The 21,664-nt window shown below is 45.6% G+C and overlaps 1 protein-coding gene across 2 annotated transcripts in view; it reads right to left on the bottom strand.

Moving 5' to 3' along the window:
- LOC142585866 (uncharacterized) overlaps positions 1-21,664 on the bottom strand; it is a 318,935-nt gene that overhangs the window by 110,155 nt on the left and 187,116 nt on the right. Inside the window, exon 3 of one of the 2 annotated variants that reach the window (XM_075696934.1) lies at positions 13,682-13,732. The exons of the other annotated variant lie outside the window; for it this stretch is intronic. The gene's annotated coding sequence lies outside the window, so the exon portion shown is untranslated. The remainder of the gene's footprint in view (positions 1-13,681; positions 13,733-21,664) is intronic. 2 annotated transcript variants of the gene reach the window in all.

Genomic DNA, 21,664 nt, shown 5'->3' with positions numbered 1-21,664 from the left:
TGCTCTCGGCGTCGCGAAGTGCGAGAGCGATTGCTGCTGCTTCTGCTGCTGCTCTGCATGTGGCGCGGATGGAGGCTGAGGCTACCAGGTTCCCCTGATTGACAACGGCGATTGTGTATTTGAGCCCGCAACGTGGCGACGAGGGATACGGGCTAGCGTCCGTGTAGTACGTATCCGGGTCTCTGAAACAACGTTTGTGCAACATGCGGGCACGCGCCGCTCTTCTCTCCTGATTGTGGGTGGGGTGCATGTTCTTGGGGATAGGGTCTACTACAATGTTCTCTCTAATGTGGTTAGGCAGGAGTTGTGTTTCTTCTTTGCAGTACTGAGGTGTCAGAGGGTACCCTAGCCGTTGAAGAAGGTGTCTTCCCTGTTGAGTCTTGTTGAGGCGCTCCCTCTGCGCTATGAGCGTGGCACTTGCTAGCTCCTCAAAGGTGTTGTATACGCCTAGCGCTAGTAATTTCTTTGTGCTTGTGCTTGACGGTAGCTGTAAGGCCGTTTTGTACGCGGTTCTTATAAGAGTGTCCATGCGTTCTGTCCCGCTTTTGCGCTTGACTTGATACGGTAGCGCGTACGTGACACGGCTGATGACGAGGGCTTGTACCAGTCTTAAGGTTTCGTCCTCTGTGAAACCATCTTTGCTGCGCGCTACTCTGGCGATGAGTGATGCGGTGCTTCTTATAACGTGATTTAATTTCTCTGAGGCTAGCTTTATGCCGTTGTTCTCCTGGATGTGCATACCTAGTATGCGTGCGGGCGGGACGCGCTTTATAGGTTGCCCGGCAACCTATAAAGGATTGTTCACAAGGAACTAGTCAATCCACTGTCATGGAGAAAATCGCGAGATGGTACTCACTTCTCTTTGTTTACACACAAAGGACGAATTAGGGGAAAGATGAGGGAATGAGGGAAATGAATGAAATGTACACAGAAAGAAAAAAGAATAACGCCATCACCATTTTATGCTTATTTAGTAGGAATACTCATACATCGGAAGCTGCATCATACTTGTGCGCTAACCAAGAACCATACTTTGATATTAACCAAGCAAAGAAAAATCAGTCACTGACGCAGCAACTGTGACAGCGAGGAGCAGTAAAAAGATAAGCAGTGCACCTGTTTCGATCACGTCGCAGAGTTTGTAAATGTGGTGATTCAGCGCGAAGACAAAGGCTTTCACAAAACTAGACCATCAGGTGGCTACCCGTCAGTCAGCTGTACATGGCAGCTCAGCGGGTTGCATCATCAAGGTTGCATCTCTCTCTCTCTCTCTCAAATGGAATGGCGAAGTGAAGTAAAACGGAACAAATAAAGCTTCACAGGTCTTGCAGGAGGAGCTTGCGTTTAAAAAGTTCGAAGTAAAAGTTGACTGGCGAGTGTTAACACTTTCGCTTAACCTGCACCCTTTTCGGCTTCGAAGCCTTGTTCAGACTAGAAGACATCAGCAAAACAAAGTGTAATAACAAGAACAAGTTATTAATGTTCACATACTTTTATTCAAAAGAAACGTAATCAAAATACGTCTGCGAAACTGCGCGCGAAATTAACTTGCCAATACTGATATTCTTGCGAAAACATGGTTTCAAGAGAAAAGACTCCCAATTAGTATAAGGGGACTGCTACGCGAATATGGAATGAGAACAAAGCAATCTGCATTGATGATTTCTGTGAATTACCATACATTAAGAATATGTTGTTGGTATTTACGAACTTTTAAACACAAGGGTACTATATTTGGTTGTAGCTAAATTAACACCAACCACACTATGCGCATATTCCAACCTGCACATACGTAACCTGCACACACACACACACACACACACACACACACACACACACACACACATATATATATATATATATATATATATATATATATATATATATATATATATATATATATATATATATATATATATATATATATATACCTTATGTAGATTTAAAATTGTATCGAGTTCACTGATTGCCATCACACAATCGCTTTCTTCAGTGATCAAAACAGATTGCTGCGCATCCTGTAAATCATGCTTCACCAATTGCCTTACCTTGCTTGAAAAAAAGCGAACTTAACGATGAAAATTTTCACGGGAAGAAGGCACTTCAACAAGGAGACAGCTTGAAACTCCCCGACAGGAGGAATATTATAGTGACCATAACAGACTGTACTAAGGAACAGAGGAGGGGGATATAAACGGTTTGCAGAAATTTGAGTGTGCTAGCCTGACGTCTGTTCACTTTGGGGTGAGGGGATGGAAATGTCCTCCTGCCCAGTCTACAATGGGAAACACTTTTGTGGAAAGTACATAATGGATCTTTGTGGATGATGACCTCGTTCCAAGCCTGGCTACCCGCGACAGTGCGGTACGTGAAATCACGCGCTCTCCGGTGGACCTGCTCGTTAGGGTTACATCCAAGCGGGTTAACTGAGTCATCTAGACGGGCAGGGAACCATGAGATGTGGTAGCCTCCTTCGCTGCTCTCCCTAGTCCTTTGAAGTGCTTTAATCAAAATACTGTTCGCCTGTTCCAATACGAGAGCGGACGAGAAGTATCTAACCGCCGTGCGCGAGTCCGAGAAGACGATAGCGGGAACTTTTGAGCTGTGAAAAGCCAAAGCGATCGCCGCTTCCCCCGCCACATGGCCAAACTTCGTATAAACAGAGGCTGCATTGACCAGGTTGCCCCATGCGTCTACCACCGAGACAGCGAACTTATCCCCACTGTCATATCTGGCAGCATTGACAAAGAAGGCATCTAGTTTCTGCTGATTGATTTTTTTAAGGATCGACTTGGCTCTTGCGAATCTTCTACTCTCGTTATGCACTGGGTGGATGTTTCGCGGGACGGGGTCAACCATGATACGAATTCTGGTTTCCCGGGTCAAGCTAACCTTGGTCGCCGATTCATGTCTGGATTGGATACCCGTTTCTTGTAAAATCTTGATCCCTCGCTTAGTGGATGAAAGTCTCATTATTTGAGCCACTGTGTGAGCTTCTATTAGCTCATCGATGGTGTTGTGGAGTCCTAGCTCCAGCAGCTTCTCAGTGCTTGTGGAATGCGGAAGGCCGAGCACGCGCTTGAGGCCGGTTCTGATTAGGGAGTAGAGCTTGACCTTTTCCGCTTTACCCCAATTAAGGCACGGCGCGTTGTAGATAACATGACTCAGGAAGAATCTTTGATAAGCTCTGAGCAAATTGTCCTCTTTGAGACTGCCTCTTCGATTTGAGACACGGGCTACAAGCCTTAGGACATTACTAGCATATCCAGTGAGCCTGTTGAGGGTCGTCGAGTTACAGCCCTTGGCATCAATCTAAATCTAAATAAATTTACCAGGTCCTATCACAATAAATTTTATTTTCAGATTTAGAACAAAGGAGGTGAATAAGACTGCTCGACTGTATACAAAAGCATAGATAAATATCGGAGCGGCTAAGCTCATTGACGCATCGTGCACACTTCTTGCGGTTTTCGTACCAATCAATACTTAACGACGGGTTTTAGATATATCAAGGGCGGAATCGTAGTATTTCACCTCTATATAGGTCGCGTAAATGTTTTAGACAAGTTAACAACATGCGGCCATGCGCGTGACGCAGAATTTAATTCTCCTAGCACGAACGTTGTGAACTAGACAAATTGAGCGCTAATGTGGACCAAGTGCCGTTTCATGCTAGGAAAATCAGAGCCTGCAGTCACAATGAGCTCTTACGCTATAATTTTTCGTAAGAGCTAGTTCCAGCCAATCTTCGTGGACATATTAGAGAAGGCGGCCAGCCAGTGGACACGAGCACTTACGAAAAAAAAAAAAAAACTTTGTAAATTCTGCCTCAGGTTATTTGTGTTCTTTTGAATCGTGCTGTACTTGTTGTCTTGCAATCTGAAGGTATAAACGCAGATCTTAATCTTTGTAAATATATTAGTAAGGTAATATTTCTCTACGCCCTTCTGGTGAATTCAGTGTTTACCCGTCCCCTGCCCGCACACGAGACAAACATGAACCGTCAAGGTAGATTATTTCCGTCATAGGTTATATTATAGTGTTACGAAACGCGTACACTATCTAAAATTGTGATGTCCGTGTGTTTTAGAGGTGCCAATGAGTAGACAGCATATGTTCATGTTTTATGTAGGATTTTTTTTTTATTGCAAAGAACAAAGGTGTGCTCTCTGGTACTATATCTTGTCGGTCAGCATACATGGGTTTATAAGCCCACTAGCTGGTACTTTCATTGGGCGTACATATAACCCACGTGTATACGTCGACAAATATATCCGCCGTGATACCGAGCGACTCAGGAGCAGACAGCAGCCGCAGCCACGCGAAGCACGGAAGGTTATACACGGCCAAAGGACGCTTCGCTCAAAAACGTCCTCAAAGCCTGCCGGTCAAGCTAGCCTCGCAACCCAGCTCCCGTAGGCAGTTGAAAAACACACGAGAGGACGGAGCTGGCAAAGCCACGATCGGTCCTGGAAGTGCCTGAGAGTTGGATACAATGTGGACAGGTCCTTGCTTGATCAACAAACTACTTTACGCACTGTGCTGTGCGAGGTGTAGATCAGTATCTATACAGCTGAAAACAGTGCCCGAAACACTGATTAAGAGACTTATTTAGTCGGGATGGGCTAGTCGAACGCTGACTTGATGGAACATGATTATAACGGCGCGTTTTGAGGACAGAACACAGAATGTACAACGATCGGCGACTGTCCTACGCTCATTCTTTCTTTGTCCTGTGCTCAAAAGGCGCCGTTATAGCCATGTTCAATCAAGTCGAAATACTGAAGTCATGAAAACCTCGACTAGTCCATAGAGCGTATATATCTGCGTGCACGGTAGTGGAACCGCTTATCACACGTATCTTTATAACAGTTATTTTCATTATTTACACCGAACCGCGGATGTAACCCAAAGATACTTGCGAGCCGCGTTATGTACAGAAATGGTGAATCGACGAACAGCAGCCGTTGAAATATAACCCCGAATATAGAGAGGGAAAAATAATAAAATAAACCAGAGGCGGTCAAGTTTGGATTACACGAAAAACAACGCTAACGCGAAGCCCAGCCACCACGTGAGGTCATTTTCCCGCCCGCGCAAGGACTGCATTTTCCTGGTTGCCGAGACAACGTGGCCCGAGAATAGCCACGCGCGGTGTCCTGATACGTCTCGCCACAAGTGGTCGGCTCAACGGCGATCGTTCACTGCGGGGCTGGTGTCCGTGATGAAATATAAGCTCCCGCAATCTTCGAGGGAACGGAAGAGCGTGCGTGTGCGTAGTGCTGCGTGACAGCGGCCCGCAAAATTAAGCAGGAAACGCTCGTACATTCGTTGCCATCCTATATTGCAAGATAAATTAAGCACTCTTTATGAAGCAATGTTCAAAATTTTAGCAATTTTAGCTTGCACAGAAACTTTAGCAATTCCAGCTTGCACAGAAACTTCATCTGTTTGTTTTAACAACTGAAATATAATTGGCGAAACTTTACACAATATACGTATACTGCGCTACGTATACAGTTACGTCACTTAATCTTAAGACAAACCGAACGCTGGCCGCGATATTTTCGTTTTGAAGATTGCCTTCGGAGAACAGTAAGTTGCATCGGACGAAGAGCGCGTTTATTTAGACCACAGACGCGTTTAAAGGAAATGAGCGCGGGAGAGGTAATGCGTAAGCACTATCTACTATTTCTAAACCTAAAACATGGTGTAACGTCGTGCGTCCGTGAAATATTACAATTCGAATATCAGGCGAAAAAAAAAAAAACGATGATCGGTAAAGTAAACATATTTCACACAATGAAGTCTCAAAAACTACTACAGATAATTCAATAAGTAGTGAACCTCGCGTGCGGGGAGACATCTTTATCCTAGCGTTTTTTTTTTCCTGATGCTTTGGAAGCCCGGAACACGTGGTCACTACATGCACGGACGTGTGGGGGCACGTACGGTAAACGTACGGGCTTTCAGCTGGTCTTCGCTTACCTTTTCTTTTTCTTTCTTTTTTCTTTTTTTCAGGCACTTGGTAACACGGTTATTTTGCTTTCACAGTCCTTTTCGGTTACGTATTGATAGCGAGACCGCTAGCCATACCATAGCTGGCATACCGAAAGTAAGGGGCATATATGTACCTTATGTACTCTTTTCGCTGAGGAAGATTGCTCTACGAGATGGCGCTGTCGGTGGCGCACCGCACGTTGGCTCAGCGAAAGCGCGCGAATGCGAAATCATTCCCGCGTCTACCTCGCTACTGAGCGACCAGCTGTCGGAAATGCAAGTGGACGTTCGCTGACTCACTGTGCTCCGTTCATGCTGTCGTCTTCTGTCTTTGTCCCTGCTATTTTGCGCTAGTCTTTTGAATAATGGTGACAAAGAGAGCAGCGCCATTTCCAAGCATGCGTAGCAAGTTTCTCTCACGTTATCTACACACATGCACCACTACTCACACACAAAATTACGTACACTCTATCGCCAAAATATCAAGAATAAGTGAATAAGCGCACAACTGAATCAATGCGCTGAAGCATACGAGATGGCGACAACACCGACAGCACACAAATGTTCCAAACCGAACGTTTCGTAACGGTCTACAAAGTAATAAGTGAGTGACTAGCTATAATGCGACATTGCTACAAGTCGTTACAAAGTACCGAACATCTACGTTCGAAGCCTTGTGAGCAGCTAGCACAATTCTATCGAAACTAACCACACTCGCGAGCGATTAGGCAAAAAATAAGCAATAACGGATACTGACCGCACCCAGGAACGTTAAGAGTCACAAACATGACAAGGCACGGCCTCAGAGTGTTTGGCAAATAAAGAACGAGGAAGAAAACAACCCTGACTTATTTCGTAAGCGGAAAATTTGGACAACCAATCGGAACACATGTTGAGCGCCGCCTTTTGTACAAGCGCCGTACACGCTGCGCGCACGTCGTTTGGAACAAGGCCTAATAAGCTGGGAGAATGCTTACACGTCCTCTGAGGCTGTGGCCAAAGCTTCGTGCGGTTCACCGAGTCCTTGTCCACGATATCCGCCTAAAGAAAGGTTTGCTGAGCCGCAGTGGCATCATGCACTTTCATTGCAAACACGCGGGCAAAGGAGGCAGCTGAAGCAAGCAATGAACGCGTCACCACGTGATCAAACATGGCGGCACCCACAGGATCGCGATGAAAAATGTTCTATACTCTAGATTTATCTGCCCCTTGCATCAACCACGAAGAAACTAAAGTTGCGAGTTTGATGTACCAATAAGTACATCGAATTCTGTGCTGTCTTTACGCGGCAGCGAACACAGCAAAGTACACATTTATGCTGGCACGGTCCTCACATATGTTCCCCATGCAGTGCAGCCCAACGACAAGAACTAATATGTGAAGCCCTGAAAGCGACACTCAAACTGCTTGCAGTTCCTGATATCGAAAGACCTTAGTTATCAACTATAGATATTCTCGACGTGTATACCTCTGCGGACGAATAGACATCCTTAATGTTCCCTCTCCTTCCTTTCTGTTCTTCCGTCTCCCTCCCCCCTGCGTAAACCGGACGAGCGTCTGGTGGACATCCCCGCCTTCTACTTCCCCTCTTCCGTCTCTGCGCGTGTTACTGTCCCAGGCTATCTGAGCTGCGCTGCCATCAGGGTAGTACGTGTCTCGGCCTCACCGTAAGCTGGACCCTCCGGCTACGTTTCCATTTCCTGTTCGCATCCACTGTGATATTTCTCACTTCTCACAGGACAAGTCAGAAAACTGTTACCACGTCGGCGATATCCACAGTGGACTTTCTCTTCTTCCCTTAATATTTGCCTCCCATTTTCCCTCCCCAAGCGTAGGGTAGCCAACTGGGCTACGTCCTGGTTAACCTCCTTGCCTTTCATTTATCATTTCCTCTCTCTCTCACTCACAGGACAAGTTATCACTTATGGGTAACACAGACCAAAGCTGTGCGATGGCACCACACTCTTGCAGCAAATCTCAGCTACGGTGTTATCTAGCCAAGCTTTCCTTTACTTTTCATTTTTCTTAATCATGCGAATACGAGAAAGCGGCTGACGCCTATATAAGGTGCCGGCTATCCTTGTCATTGAATAAATGAAAGAAATACAGAAATAAGCGCTGAAAACGATCAGTGTGGCTCGAAAGCAGGAATTGAACAAAATGAGTTCAAGGAATAGAGTGCAATACTTCGCGCAGACAACATATACTGACTCGCTGACACAGAATATTCGCAGTTTAAAATTACACGGGACCGCTACTGTGCCCTGCTTCCAACTTATGGAAAGACACCCCCCCTTTACTACATTACTACTACAGACTACATTAGAAAGGACTGCCCGAATGTCTGATGCCTAATGCACAAAATCTACGCAAGAGACGATCATGCTTTGAATGACGACACGTAATTGGCCCATGGACTAGCACTGTCTGTGCCTCTCGACTAACCTTCTTAACCGATTAACCTCGTCAACCTTCTTGAGAACCACTGGTACTTTAATTAGTTAGCGCGTTCCGTGTTGTGACGTGCTTTGCGTATGTCGTGTGTCTACAATGTCCTCGCTCTGTGCGTATCCCAGCATTTCTCTTCATTACGATAAGGAGCAGCGTGTGAGGCATGCCGCCAGGCAAAGCGCTCCAGGATCCATTACAAGGCCTCCCTCAACGTTCTCTCTCGCACAGGCACCGACAGTCTCGCAAACGTGTGAAAGAAAAACGCCGAGAGACCCAGTCACATACACAGTTTCAAATGTTGGCGGACCAACGTTACTGCACTCAACTATACGTGACTAGATGAAAATAAACCCCATACAACTGCAAGAAACTGCAAGTACATAAAGTTTGTAGGGCGCTGCCTCGTGGACTCCTCGTGCACCCGGCTCGCTGCCCTCGTCCAAGACGGCGCATGCGCGAGCGCGCGAAAAGCAGAGCGCGTGGCGTGCCTCCAACGGCGGTGGTGGTGGTTGTTCTTTAGCCGGTTGTGCGGCATATGCTCACATGTGAGCAAAATGTGTCGTGCCGTTAGTGTGTCCGATCTGTACTGCTTTACGATACGGACACGGGAAACAGCAACCCCGCACGTTTAAGAAAAAATTATAATTAATGCATAATTACGCACATCTGAATATGGTAAATTTAAACGTGCTTGGAACATCCATTTTATCAGCTGTATTTAATACATACGGAATATTGAGCTCTGAGGCGATATACACGGTACAGCCCCAAAATCTTGCTTGTCTTTGCAACAACGCTACCCGCCATGCGCCATTCCCTTTTTTTTTTTAAATACCGAATGATGGATCAGCTAAGAAGGTTAAATCTTCCCTTAGTCTTCGCTTCAGAGTATATCGCACGTTTACAATTTTCCAACCGATTTACGCCGCTCAATCCCCTCTGAAGTGTAGCAAATAGTACAGTCAAATTTGAGGTACGGAATATAAACTTAATGAGCGATGCGGAGTGAAAGCTGAGGCGCTGATTATAATATGCCAGCCCAAGCCACCGACATATAATAGCGAGAGAAAGAGAAAGCTACTAAACGCTTTGCGAAGAGTTCGTTGATTTCATAGGCGGTAAAATTTATTTCTCCAGTAACCAAAGCAGGGCGCCAATGGAAAGAACAGCGGAAGAAAGGGTGAATGCGTTTAAACAAAAGCGGCTGTAACTTAACTGAGAAAAAGGAAAGTCATAGCCGACAACAATAGCAGCGAATATACTTTTTTCTTGCATCAACGTGGCGCCATGGTGTGTTTCATTACTAGATATTACATTTGACAAAGATAGTTTAGTCATGATTTCATACAAAAAATTATGGGGTTTTACGTGCCAAAACCACTTTCTGATTATGAGGCACGCCGTAGTGGGGGACTCCGGAAATTTCGACCACCTGGGGTTCTTTAACGTGCACCTAAATCTAAGTACACGGGTGTTTTCGCATTTCGCCCCCATCGAAATGCGGCCGCCGTGGCCGGGATTCGATCCAGCGACCTCGTGCTCAGCAGCCTAACACCATAGCCACTGAGCAACCACGGCGGGTATATGATTTCATACAGACTATGAAAGAACAGACCAAGACAGGCAAATATTCAAAGACGATCAAAAGCTAAGAAAATATTTTTTTTCTTTTTTTTTTTAAATCTTCCGGCGACCATTAATGTACGGAAACATCAACCCATTACACGTAGCCCTCTGCAAAGCATCTTCAACAGTGAGAGCTCTCGAAAAAAAAAAAGTGGAGAAAACAAAGGAAGAAAGAACAACGAGTCAGCCGACACGCAGGGCGCGGCAACACTTCGCGGCAGCCTCCGAAAAGGAATCGATCGATACAGATTTCGAGCCAGCTTCGAGGGGAGTTGCACTCGAAGTTGATGAATAGGGGCGGCGTTCCCTTCGGGTCCCTACCATCGTGCGCGCGGCACACATATCGCGCTGCACGATTTAGGCCACCACAGAAGCTATTTACGGCACACGCGGCTAACACTCTGGTGGCTTCCTGGAAGGCGAAATGCTCGAGCACCCGATTTTGATCCCGCCAGACCAATGTTCGTAAAAAGTGCTGACGCGCAGCACTTCTATCTTTATATCTAAGATCACTGATACAGCTAGTGAAACAGTCAAAATAAAGCCGAATGTTTACTATGCTTGGGCCATAATCGTAAACTGAGAGAGAGAGTGAAAGAGAATTGTCTTTATACGAAGGCAAAGAGGCCGGCCGAGCGTGTGCGCTCTAACCTGCAAGTCTGCGCTGGAGAAAGAAAAAGAAAATGGGAACGAAACAGCGGGACTTCTGTTCATCTCTCACTGTCTTGTTTGCAACGCTTGTTTCTCCCCAACCCAGTGCGGGGAAGCAAACTGGAAACTCTCATCTGGTTAACCTTTCTATATTTCCTCTCTGCCGCCATTCACTTGTATAAACCTTGGTTGCAACCTGACACATCCCTTGTTCGACCTATGTTGAGTACTACAAGCTTCCACACTCCTGTGAACTCTTTAATGTATTAATAAGAGCACACAGACACTGGAAGCTCTTTAAAAACGTTGCTAACATACAGTTCGTTTCATGCGCGCCAAAGAAAAGCCAGCTTCTTAAAACTTGCTCGATGTTAGCTACTAGAACAGACATAAAAGCTGCATATGTCAGTGATTGTACCTGACATGGAACGAAAACTGAAGTAAAGTAGCCAATGTCACCGAGAAAGCACGCCCTAGACTACACAGTATAGTGACCTAAGCCAGAGTTAGGTAATATTACATTACACCGCTATTTTTTATTTCCTGTTCTTACTTTTTCCGTTTGTTTCACTTTATTCCACACATTCTTTAGTCGGTGGCCTATTTTCCCACTTGCTCATCATTTAATAAACAACGCGAGCGGAGACATTTGGCGTTGCTCAGATTCATTCATTCAAATAACTTTATTCAGTGTCCTGCGATTTGGTGGGGTGGGCCTGGACCACGCCTAGGTTTCGGCCAAGGGTTGTTGGCCCTTGGCAGCTTCCTCGGTGCGCTGGACGGCGCAGAGTTGGTGTCTGCGCATCTTTTATGCGACTTCGCAGGGTGCCCAGTTGAAAAAGTGAAAAATGAAAATTTTGTGCCGTACAGCGACTTGTACAGCCGGAGAACGTGCTGTCGTAAGGACAGGGAGGGGGATAGGTTCTTAATTGAAAACTACAGAGGTTAGCATGGCGGCTCGCCTAGCATGCCAATCCACATGAATGCAATGACAAATAGAACTAACTATACAAACAGGACATACGGCACTTAACCCGCAGATATTACAATACATAAGACTTAAGTATGACGCACCCGTATCTCGCAGAATTTCTGCCATAGCGAAAAAATTATCCAACCAGCAAAAGCAATTTCCGTTCTACAACCTGTTATGCAACCTGAAGTTCTATCAGCATAATAAAGTGTCTCGTCGTAGTGAAAACAATGTCTGTCAGCTTACGCCACACACACACACACACATCTTTATATATATATATATATATATATATATATTTCCTAACATCTGTCTCAAATTACGACGCTCAATGCAAAAGACGTGATTTCATAACAGTTTCGGCAATTGGAAATGCTCTATCTCTATTTTGCCCTTAGTTTTCCTCAGCGAGACAACGCTCTCTTCGATTCGCTTCAATGAAGCAGAGGTCCTCGAACACAATGTAGGTACTTTAGGTATTACAGGTGATAAAAAACTTCGTGAATTATATATATATATATATATATATATATATATATATATATATATATATACATATATATTTCTTTGCACTTTTACAAACAAGTAATTTCGTTACTTTAGAGTTTAGAATCCTTGTCGCAAGAATGCGTCCTATGCCTTCATGTACAAGTGATGTTTCAAATCGGTAGATAGTTCGTACAGATAGGGAACATGGGCATTTGACACGCATTTAAACACAAAAATGAGAAGCTTACGACAGCAAAACCTTTCTCTAAAGGGAATATCCTAATGACACGAAGAATGGCTCCAAAGAGAGGGGAGAGGAAGTCACACAATGGCGTGCATTTCTCTCTCTCTCTCTCCCTCCTCCTCCCTATATTTATAAAGCAGGGCTTTAACCGCCCCGAGCGCGAAAGCCGACGTTCGAAATATGAGCTCTGTCTGAGCGCGTGCTTTCAGAAGCCCACCACAAAGGAAGCCACTTGGGGACTTTGAATCGTTTCCCTTCTAGCTACAATTAAGTTTTGTTCAACAACGTTACGAAAGGAACTCAGGGCCAGGCATTTAATTTACGGTATTATCATCAGAGCAAGATGGAAAGAAAGTCAACGACACAACGTTCTCAGACGTAATAAAGGACTCGTTTATGGATAATTCAGTTAAATATGACAGGGACAATCTTTCGCTTTCATTCCGTGAGTGAGGTAAAGCTTATGAAATGTGAAACCAGCGTGTTTGTTTATGATAATGAAATAGCCTCACGCTTTTAGGCGCGTGCTGACTTACACTGGCGTTTCTGAAGCTATCATTCACTTAGACTTCAACATCAATCTTTTGTACATTACTATATAGTCGCTGTCGGCTTTGAGTGTAAACTTAATAACTGATCGCTTCATGAAAGCACTCAGCGCATAGAAAAAAAAAACAATTACCATCCCGGACAACTGCGTCCGCTCTCGCCAATTTGTGTAATGAGACGCGATTTCGGTTTGTGTGCTTAGTGTAAGACCCATAATACCTTCCCTGAAAGAATAAGTGGCAGCTCTGCGACATAATCTCGCGAAGGATCTACTTTGTGACTTCTTGTTAGAGTTTCCTTTGTCCACGAAGGTACATCCTGCTTTCAAAGAAATTGGCATATCAGAAAACTGATACGGGCAATCACCGAAGCAGCAACTAATGAGCCACTCATTTGCAAATAACAGCGCATCGTTATCACTATAATCCTGATGAGCCCAATTAAGTCCACTACAAAAAAGAGGCCAATTACAGGTGTAATTCTATGCCCTCTGTCATGTGTGGGCTCGGCATTAAGCTGCTGTTGCTGCCTAGACAAAAAATGGTTTGAATGTTATTGTTATAGATGGCAAGTGTTAAGCAATTTAATATATGTCAAAGTGAAATGACGACAATCGTAATCAGCGAATAACCTACGCAGGCAGCCGCAATGAACTCACTGAAGTACAGCAGCAAAAGAGCCACTGCGAACATGCGTACCTTGCCAGTGAATGCCGCTTGACAGGTTTGAACTGCGGGTCTTTACGGATCCTGCAAGAAGAGAGATTACGACTGTTAAGTTTCGGTGTTAGGCAAACCGACACAATGAGAAGTTCTATATAGGGGTCACTCGTTTAATACTTAGTGGCCCATCATTACTGTTGGTGTACTGCATCTTATTCGTATATTCATCGGACATTGACCAGATGGCGTGTCGGCAGTTTCCACGTGCTACAAGGCTATAAGTGCTGCAGATGAGACGGCACTCTGAACAGCACCAGACCCGCGCCCGTTTTATGGGATGCTTGAACTTTATAAGCGAAGTCTTGCCAGATCCATGGCATTGTTCCAATGCATACGGTTTTCACGGGTGTACTATTGGGGCCGAGCTCCACCACTAGAAATGCTGCAGCCGCCGTCGGCGTGACGTCATGTGAGAGATCGCGTGGATACAGCGGTCGCGTCGGCTGCTTCGGAAGTGCCGAATCGAGATGAAACGAAAGTTTGAAGTCTCACCTGCGCTGCGGTGCTCATTAACTTTGGAAGTTTTTCCGCTTCGAGTGTATGTTTAACGACACTTGAAGGCACTATAATAGGTAGTAGCTGCCTTCGAAGGCGTCCAACATGTTAGGCTAGTCCTCGGTGCCGCAGTGCCGGACGTACACAACGAAGGCCGGTGTCAGCCTTCAGACGTACCCGCGGGACAATGAACAAGCTGCGTGAAGCTTGGATCGCGAAATTTAGAATCGGCAAGCAGCCATTGGCTACAACTCGGTTGTGCAGCAAGCTCTTCCACGTGGAAGATTTCAACTAAGGCGTCGGGGCTGCTTGCTCAATGAAAGCGCGCACTCAGACGCTCGCTGCGCGCGCTGCCCGGCTAATATCATGACGCTTTTAGCCATGAACATGTTGACGCTAGATACTGGCAAGTTCAGTGGAACGTAAAAGAAACGGTAAGAGGCTCATTAATAAAAAAAGCACTGCATATGCTCACGTTTTTGTTAGCGCCAAACAATGGACGTACTGGATTAAGAAAAAGAAGGAGCTGGAAATTGCTCACTAAGAAGACCGATAAACGTACAGTGCGAAGCAACTGGAGAAATAATGATATTTAAACGTGCAAGAATTTAGAAAAGAAAAGACTGAATCATCGCGACGGCACATCCCAAGTAGCCGCAGGCGTCCGAGTAGCTAGTTATCGGGAAAATATTTTTGAACAGCTCTGATAGTCCACGCAACAATGGTCGCTTGTACTGTGAAATTCTCATATGCTGCGGCACGAAATTCTCATATGCTTCGTGGCACGAAGCGCAACACTGAGAGCGGACACGCATGCAGACGCGCAGTCGGTCACCGGGAACCCATGCGATCGCTGCACTGAGGCTTCCTTCTTCATAATATGCTCCATTTGGTTATACAGACAACCCACTACAAGAACATATTTTGCATATTTTGCTCTCTACGATTGCCGACCTTTCACTCAAGAAGCCGGTTCGGGGGACTCCATATCGGCGACCACGCGCAGTGGGCGTACACTGTGTTGTATTCGGTAAAGAGTCCGCAAACCATTCTGTGCTTTCTGCTCGCCCAAAATTATAATTTCGACAGTAAAGAACTTCCCTCCTTTCGAGAGTAGTTACAGAAATGCACAGGAGGGCTCACGTGTCCTGTTTCTATTGAGCGCCGACAGCCAAACGTATATATGAGGAGCGCGCCGCGTTATCCTTCATACTACGCAAGCGAGGCGCTTCCTAGTGATGGAGACACCGTTAAGTCCTCGCTCCCAATACCGGTGACCATTTTTAAGGGTCCCTGAAGCACTTTTTACCGGAGCCGAGAAATGCATTTAAAGTTAAGTTAGACTATTTCAGAAATACTTTGCCGCAACACGTTCTTTAATGCGTTCAGCAGAAGCGGAGTTAGTGGCAATCAAACACACCGTTCGCGATGCTTCCGCTCCTTCTTCGATGATTTGCACCGAGAAGGCCACGGCGGAGCGGAGTGTGCCCAAAAGGCTCTGCCTACTGCGGAGCGCAGTAGACGCCACCGTTTCGGATTGCGGCGCCGGCGACGTACCAAAAGCGGTTGTCCTCGCCGAGCCGCAGTAAACCGTGGTCTCGTCGCAGCACATCGCCGCGGCCGCGGTATCTGCGCTGGGTATACCAGGCGCGCGTGTGGTTCAAGTTTCGCGTGGTTCGCGGCGGGTTGAGTGTTCGAAACTATAGTCGGAATCAGCGGTACTCGACGGCTACGACTCCGATAAGCCGGCGGCATCCGCCGAGCGTGAGCAGACGATTGGCGGATTCTTCTGAAAGTATACGTAATTATTATCGGAATTCGAAAGCAGATTTTCGCTTACTTCAGCTTAATAAACTGCGTCATCATATACATACATATGCGATGCGAGATGCAGGGAGGTTATACACAGTAACAGTGGCAAGAAGCGCACGGATCCAACCATCCTTTTTTGATTGACGTTAGCTATTGACCAATAGCAGCCGCCTATGGGAAGCTGCTATATTACGAAATAAAGAGTCCAGAAAATAATGAGGAGCAGGCTTCTGTTTGAAAAGAGGGCGTTTGAGAGAAAAGTGACTTCGCGCTCTGCGTGCGATAATAATGTGCCGCACACTACAGCAAAATTTGGCTGAGATGTTCACAGCAGCGTATGCTATCCGCCGACAGTGTTCTTTTACCTAGACCTAGGGGTGGTTCAGGGCCCCTTTGAGTTTTACGGATTTAAAAAAAAAATCGGCTGTGGCAAATGGCATAATTTTTGTCCTTACGCTGGATTATACGAAGAGGCGGACATCACTAGAACGAGAAGTCGAGACACATATTTGACTAATTAGCGGAAATTAACAAATTAGCTTCTTAATTACTTTATGGCACATATTGCAATTTACGTATTGTAGCCGGTGAGTTTGCAAGACGGATCCACTTGAAATTAATATTCAGGAGGACACTGGTCTGGAGATATTTCCCAAAGTGTGGGACAAAATACATATGCGCTCCCATTACTTTTGTGCTTCAATGCATAAAAGAGCGTTTTGTAAAAAAGAAGAAAATGGCACAGTGCATATTTACGGCGAGTTTGATGGCGCATATCTCCAAACTGGTGTCATTCTGTGGATTCATTCGAAATGGATACGCCTCGCATACTAATCGGCTACAGTTCGTAAATTGCAACGTGTGCCGTACAGTTATTATTTAGGATGTTAATTAGTGATATTTTGTTAATTATTTCAGCATGTGTTTTGATTTCTCGTGCAAGTAAAGTCCGCCTCTCGGAATAATCAAGCTGAAGCATTAGGATTATGTTGTCCAGAACAGGCTTTTTTTTTTTTTTAATTCCGTAAAACTTAAACATGCTCACCCCGCATGTGTGGCAGCAGAATACTGTAAACGCTTGCCCCGAGCTCAACGACTAGGAGAGGGCACCGCGGACGTTGCTACAATACACTCCTCCGCTCGCTGGGCTACGTGATCTGGCGCTGCTGTCGATACTGATAGGTTGAGCGCCCGGTGTATACAGCGGCAACATTTCTCAGTATATAGGCCAAAGATCAACAGCGAAAAAAACAAAACTTTTCTTCATCCCTATTTCTATGTAAAGGGGGACTTGGTGCATGAACTATGTTCTGATGCAGAGGGTGCTTGTTTGAACTCTTTATTTTATCGACGTGACTAAATGAGGAGGCTTATCGCACGAGAAGATGTTCCACATTTAGTCAGTTGGGGAAAAGTAGGAAGATGTCACAAGTCACAGAACCACATAAACGCAATATAAGTACACAATAAAATGATACAAACACAACGAACATTGATTTCACAAAAAGTGGCACCAGTGGAACACATCTTGAAATGTCATAAACACATTATGTGTACACTTAAGCGGGCAATTTATTATTATTATTATTATTATTATTATTATTATTATTATTATTATTATTATTATTATTATTATACCCTATTTTGAGCCTCCCCACGGTTACAACTTATGCTATCAGGAAAGGAGTAGCCGCCACCATCCGTGATGCGAACATAAGCCTTCTCACACATATAAATAAAGAAGGAACGGAAATGATGCTTTCTTAATAATTGTGAGCCGAAGCGAGAAGACTGAGCAAAAATGCGCCCGACGGAGTAAAATTCAAAGTTAGTTAACAGAGGGCGCTGGGAAATTGTGACGCGACACCACGGCCATTGCGAAAACAAAACACAACTCGACAATAAGAGAAATGAGGAGTGCAGCTACATCAAGCGCGAAAAAAAAAAAAAAGGAAACGAAGAAAGGCATCGCGCAGCCGCGCACCGAGACTGCGGTGGCGAACCCTCCGTGCTTCGAGGACAGGAAACGCCCGCGTACTCGCGCGCATGGTTCAGGGGCGACACGCGAGGGAAAATCCCGCATCGCGGCGACTCCCCTTTTCCTCCTCCTGGCCGGGGGCGCCCTCTTCCGGGCGGGCTCGCTTTCGCTCCGGCAAGCGTAATGTATGTCAGAGCCCAGATTGGATTCGGTGAAACACACCTGCACCCCGCCCACACCCTCGGCGCGGCCTTGGAATTTCGGACGTGGCGCGGCAGCGGCGATCGTGCGTCTCTCCGGGGCTCAAATCGCTTCCGCGCGGTGCTCGCCTGCCTTTCTTCTCGTTCGCAGCTCCCCGCCGTTATCTCGGCCAAATTAATGTGTAAGCTTAATTTATTTCTTTTTTTCCCTCGGCCTCTTTAAAGTGATCCTCCGCATTCCGTTGTCGAAACTTTGGCCTTAGCGCGGATGGCTAGAAATAGCGACCTACTGTGAAGGTCACAACGTACGACGAGCTTAATTTCACGTCTTCTTTCTTTCCGGGCAACAAATGAACGCTTTAAACACTTTTTACCTCTTTTTCGTGCATGCCTTATAGCAGCACCGGTATTGTACGCGTATATATTATGTGCCCTTGCAGAATCGAAGAGATCCTTGTTTCTTTGTGGCAGCGAAGGACGCTCGTGTCTAGGCTCTCGCGCGACGCTCGACAATGAGATGGACGACGAGAAAACCCGGAAAGCTCCAGAGACCAGCGATCCCATTTCTGACGTCCACCGTACAAGTCGCTCAGCCTTCCACTGGCGGCAGCAGAACAGAATGCCGACCAAGAGTAGCCACTAGGAAGAACGCGCCAACAGTGACCCCAGACAAGACCGTTACAACGTTCTACACTGGTTCATCGGCCGCGCGAAAGCAATTGCACCGACGTGACCAGAAACGGTGTGCCGAAAACAGGCATCAAATAACGAAAAAAATAAGCACACGCGCACACGGCGCTCGCGAAATAAGAGCACGTTCAACGCAATAAGCGGACACGCAGGTTTCATTACGTCGACACTTCTCGGAGAAGGTCGGAGACAAGTCGCTGCTGAGCTGTCACTTTGCTTCCGGAGTTGCACTTATCTTTCTTTTTGCCGGGAAGCTTCTCGTAGTGCACTGCCAGACGGGGCTAAGCCCAGAGTACGGGCTAAGCCCAGCAGGGGCAACGCATCCTGTCATATATATCTTCAACTGAGTTACTGCACATGCTATGACTGTGTATCAGCCGCCAAGACCCGACTTTTTACGCTCAAAATTTCTTTCTTGGCTCCTTTTCACGTTACGGTTCTATCTTGTGTCTAAGCGTTGTACTTAAAGTGCATTATGTTTAGGAATTTATACACGCGTTGTTTTATGCAAATGTACTGCGTCGCGACACTCGCGCTTAATGCAGCATGAACAAGAAACGCACACGAAAAAACAGACGTCGACAAGACTCGCAGGACAGGTCTTGTTGTGGGTGCAATGTTAATTTCACATGAATGACTGCGGCTATAAGTGGTTCGCTATCACAAAATAAGTTGGTAATTGGAGCTAGTCCACACACACACACACACACACACACACACACACACACACACACACACACACACACACACACACACACACACACACACACACACACACACACACACACACACACACACACACACACACACACACACACACACACACACACACACACACACACACACACACACACACACACACACACACACACACACACACACACACACACACACACACACACACACACACACACACACACACACACACACACACACACACACACACACACACACACACACACACACACACACACACACACACACACACACACACACACACACACACACACACACACACACACACACACACACACACACACACACACACACACACACACACACACACACACACACACACACACACACACACACACACACACACACACACACACACACACACACACACACACACACACACACACACACACACACACACACACACACACACACACACACACACACACACACACACACACACACACACACACACACACACACACACACACACACACACACACACACACACACACACACACACACACACACACACACACACACACACACACACACACACACACACACACACACACACACACACACACACACACACACACACACACACACACACAGGGAGAGAGAGAATGGCAAGTACACGCATGGTAGCAGCGCCCTCAAATTGACGAAGATTGTAGCGAGCACAACAAGACAGTTGGTACAATGTGCACATTCGGCCAATAAAACAACCTCTTGAATAAAACTATGAAATATAGAATGCAGGAATTAATCGCGAGTGTATGGATAGTTGCACAACGAATACAGAAACAACGAGCACTTTGTACTTGTGTGTGTGTGTGCGCGCGTGCAACATAGAACCGCACACGCACAAAATGAACCGCACACGATTCATTTTACTTGCTTCGCGTCAGCCATGGCGCAGCCAAGCGGCAGAGAGCGTAGGTGAGTCACGTGCAACATAGCTAGATTCATACTGTCCCACGATGTAGAGTTTCCAAGAAAAATTGCTAGTCTCAACTGTGATCTGCGCTGTGATCGTGCAACTGCAATAAAAATGCTGGGTAGTACATGGATACGTCTAATCTTCGTGCTTATGGTTTCAGACGTTTCATGTAGCGTTAGTTCGAATTGAATTGAATTGCATTTGTTTTCAACAATGCTGAGAAAAATCAGGCAAAACTCTCATCAAACAGCTTGAGAGGACCTGAGCACCCTACACACACGTTGGCGTGGGGGTAGTTATTTATTTATTTATTTATTTATTTATGGTACCCTCAAGGCCCGAAGGCATTACAGAGGGGAGTGGGAAAACGGGAGGTATAACAATAAAGTACGGAAAATAAACAATACAGTGTGTTAGTAATTACTAATTATACAATACTATGTAATATCTTGCCCAAAATTTGTAAGTACGACACACAATGTAAAAAAGTAGCATGTTGATAATTCCTGTTATTACAATGTTAATCAGTGTCGACCTTAGACGCTTGTAAGTACGGCAAGTAAATGAAATAACATGTTAATAATTCCTAATTATACAATGTTAGCTAAAGCCTTACGAAACAGTTTGTTGTCGACAATAGATACAATTTCACAGGGAAGGTGGTTCCACTGCCGTGATGATCTGGGAAAGAAAGATTGACTGAAAGTGTTAGTGTTGCCTGTTTGAAGTCTGACCTTATGGTGATGATCGATGCGGCTCGATAGGTAATGAGGTTGAGAAATGAAGTTACTGTGAAGGGAGGAATGGTAATAAAATTTGTGAAACAGTGTCAAACGTGCTATTGTTCTACGAGATGCAAGTGATGGAAGAGATAGATTGCCTTTCATTGATGTTACGCTAGCGGTACGGTTATAATTTGAAAATATGAATCGGACTGAGTTATTTTGGACAAGCTCGAGTGAAGAAATGAGGTTTTCATGGTATGGGTCCCACACAGCTGCAGCGTATTCTAATTTAGGACGCACTAATGACTGGTAAAGTAATGTTAAGGATGATGGAGCTTTGGAAAACTTGTGGTGTAAGTAACCGAGCATGCTATTAGCTTT

Source organism: Dermacentor variabilis, chromosome 6 (genome assembly GCF_050947875.1).
Source record: "Dermacentor variabilis isolate Ectoservices chromosome 6, ASM5094787v1, whole genome shotgun sequence".
NCBI lineage: Eukaryota > Metazoa > Arthropoda > Arachnida > Ixodida > Ixodidae > Dermacentor > Dermacentor variabilis.
Note: the sequence above shows the minus strand (reverse complement) of the source record. Positions and strands in the feature narration are given on the sequence as shown.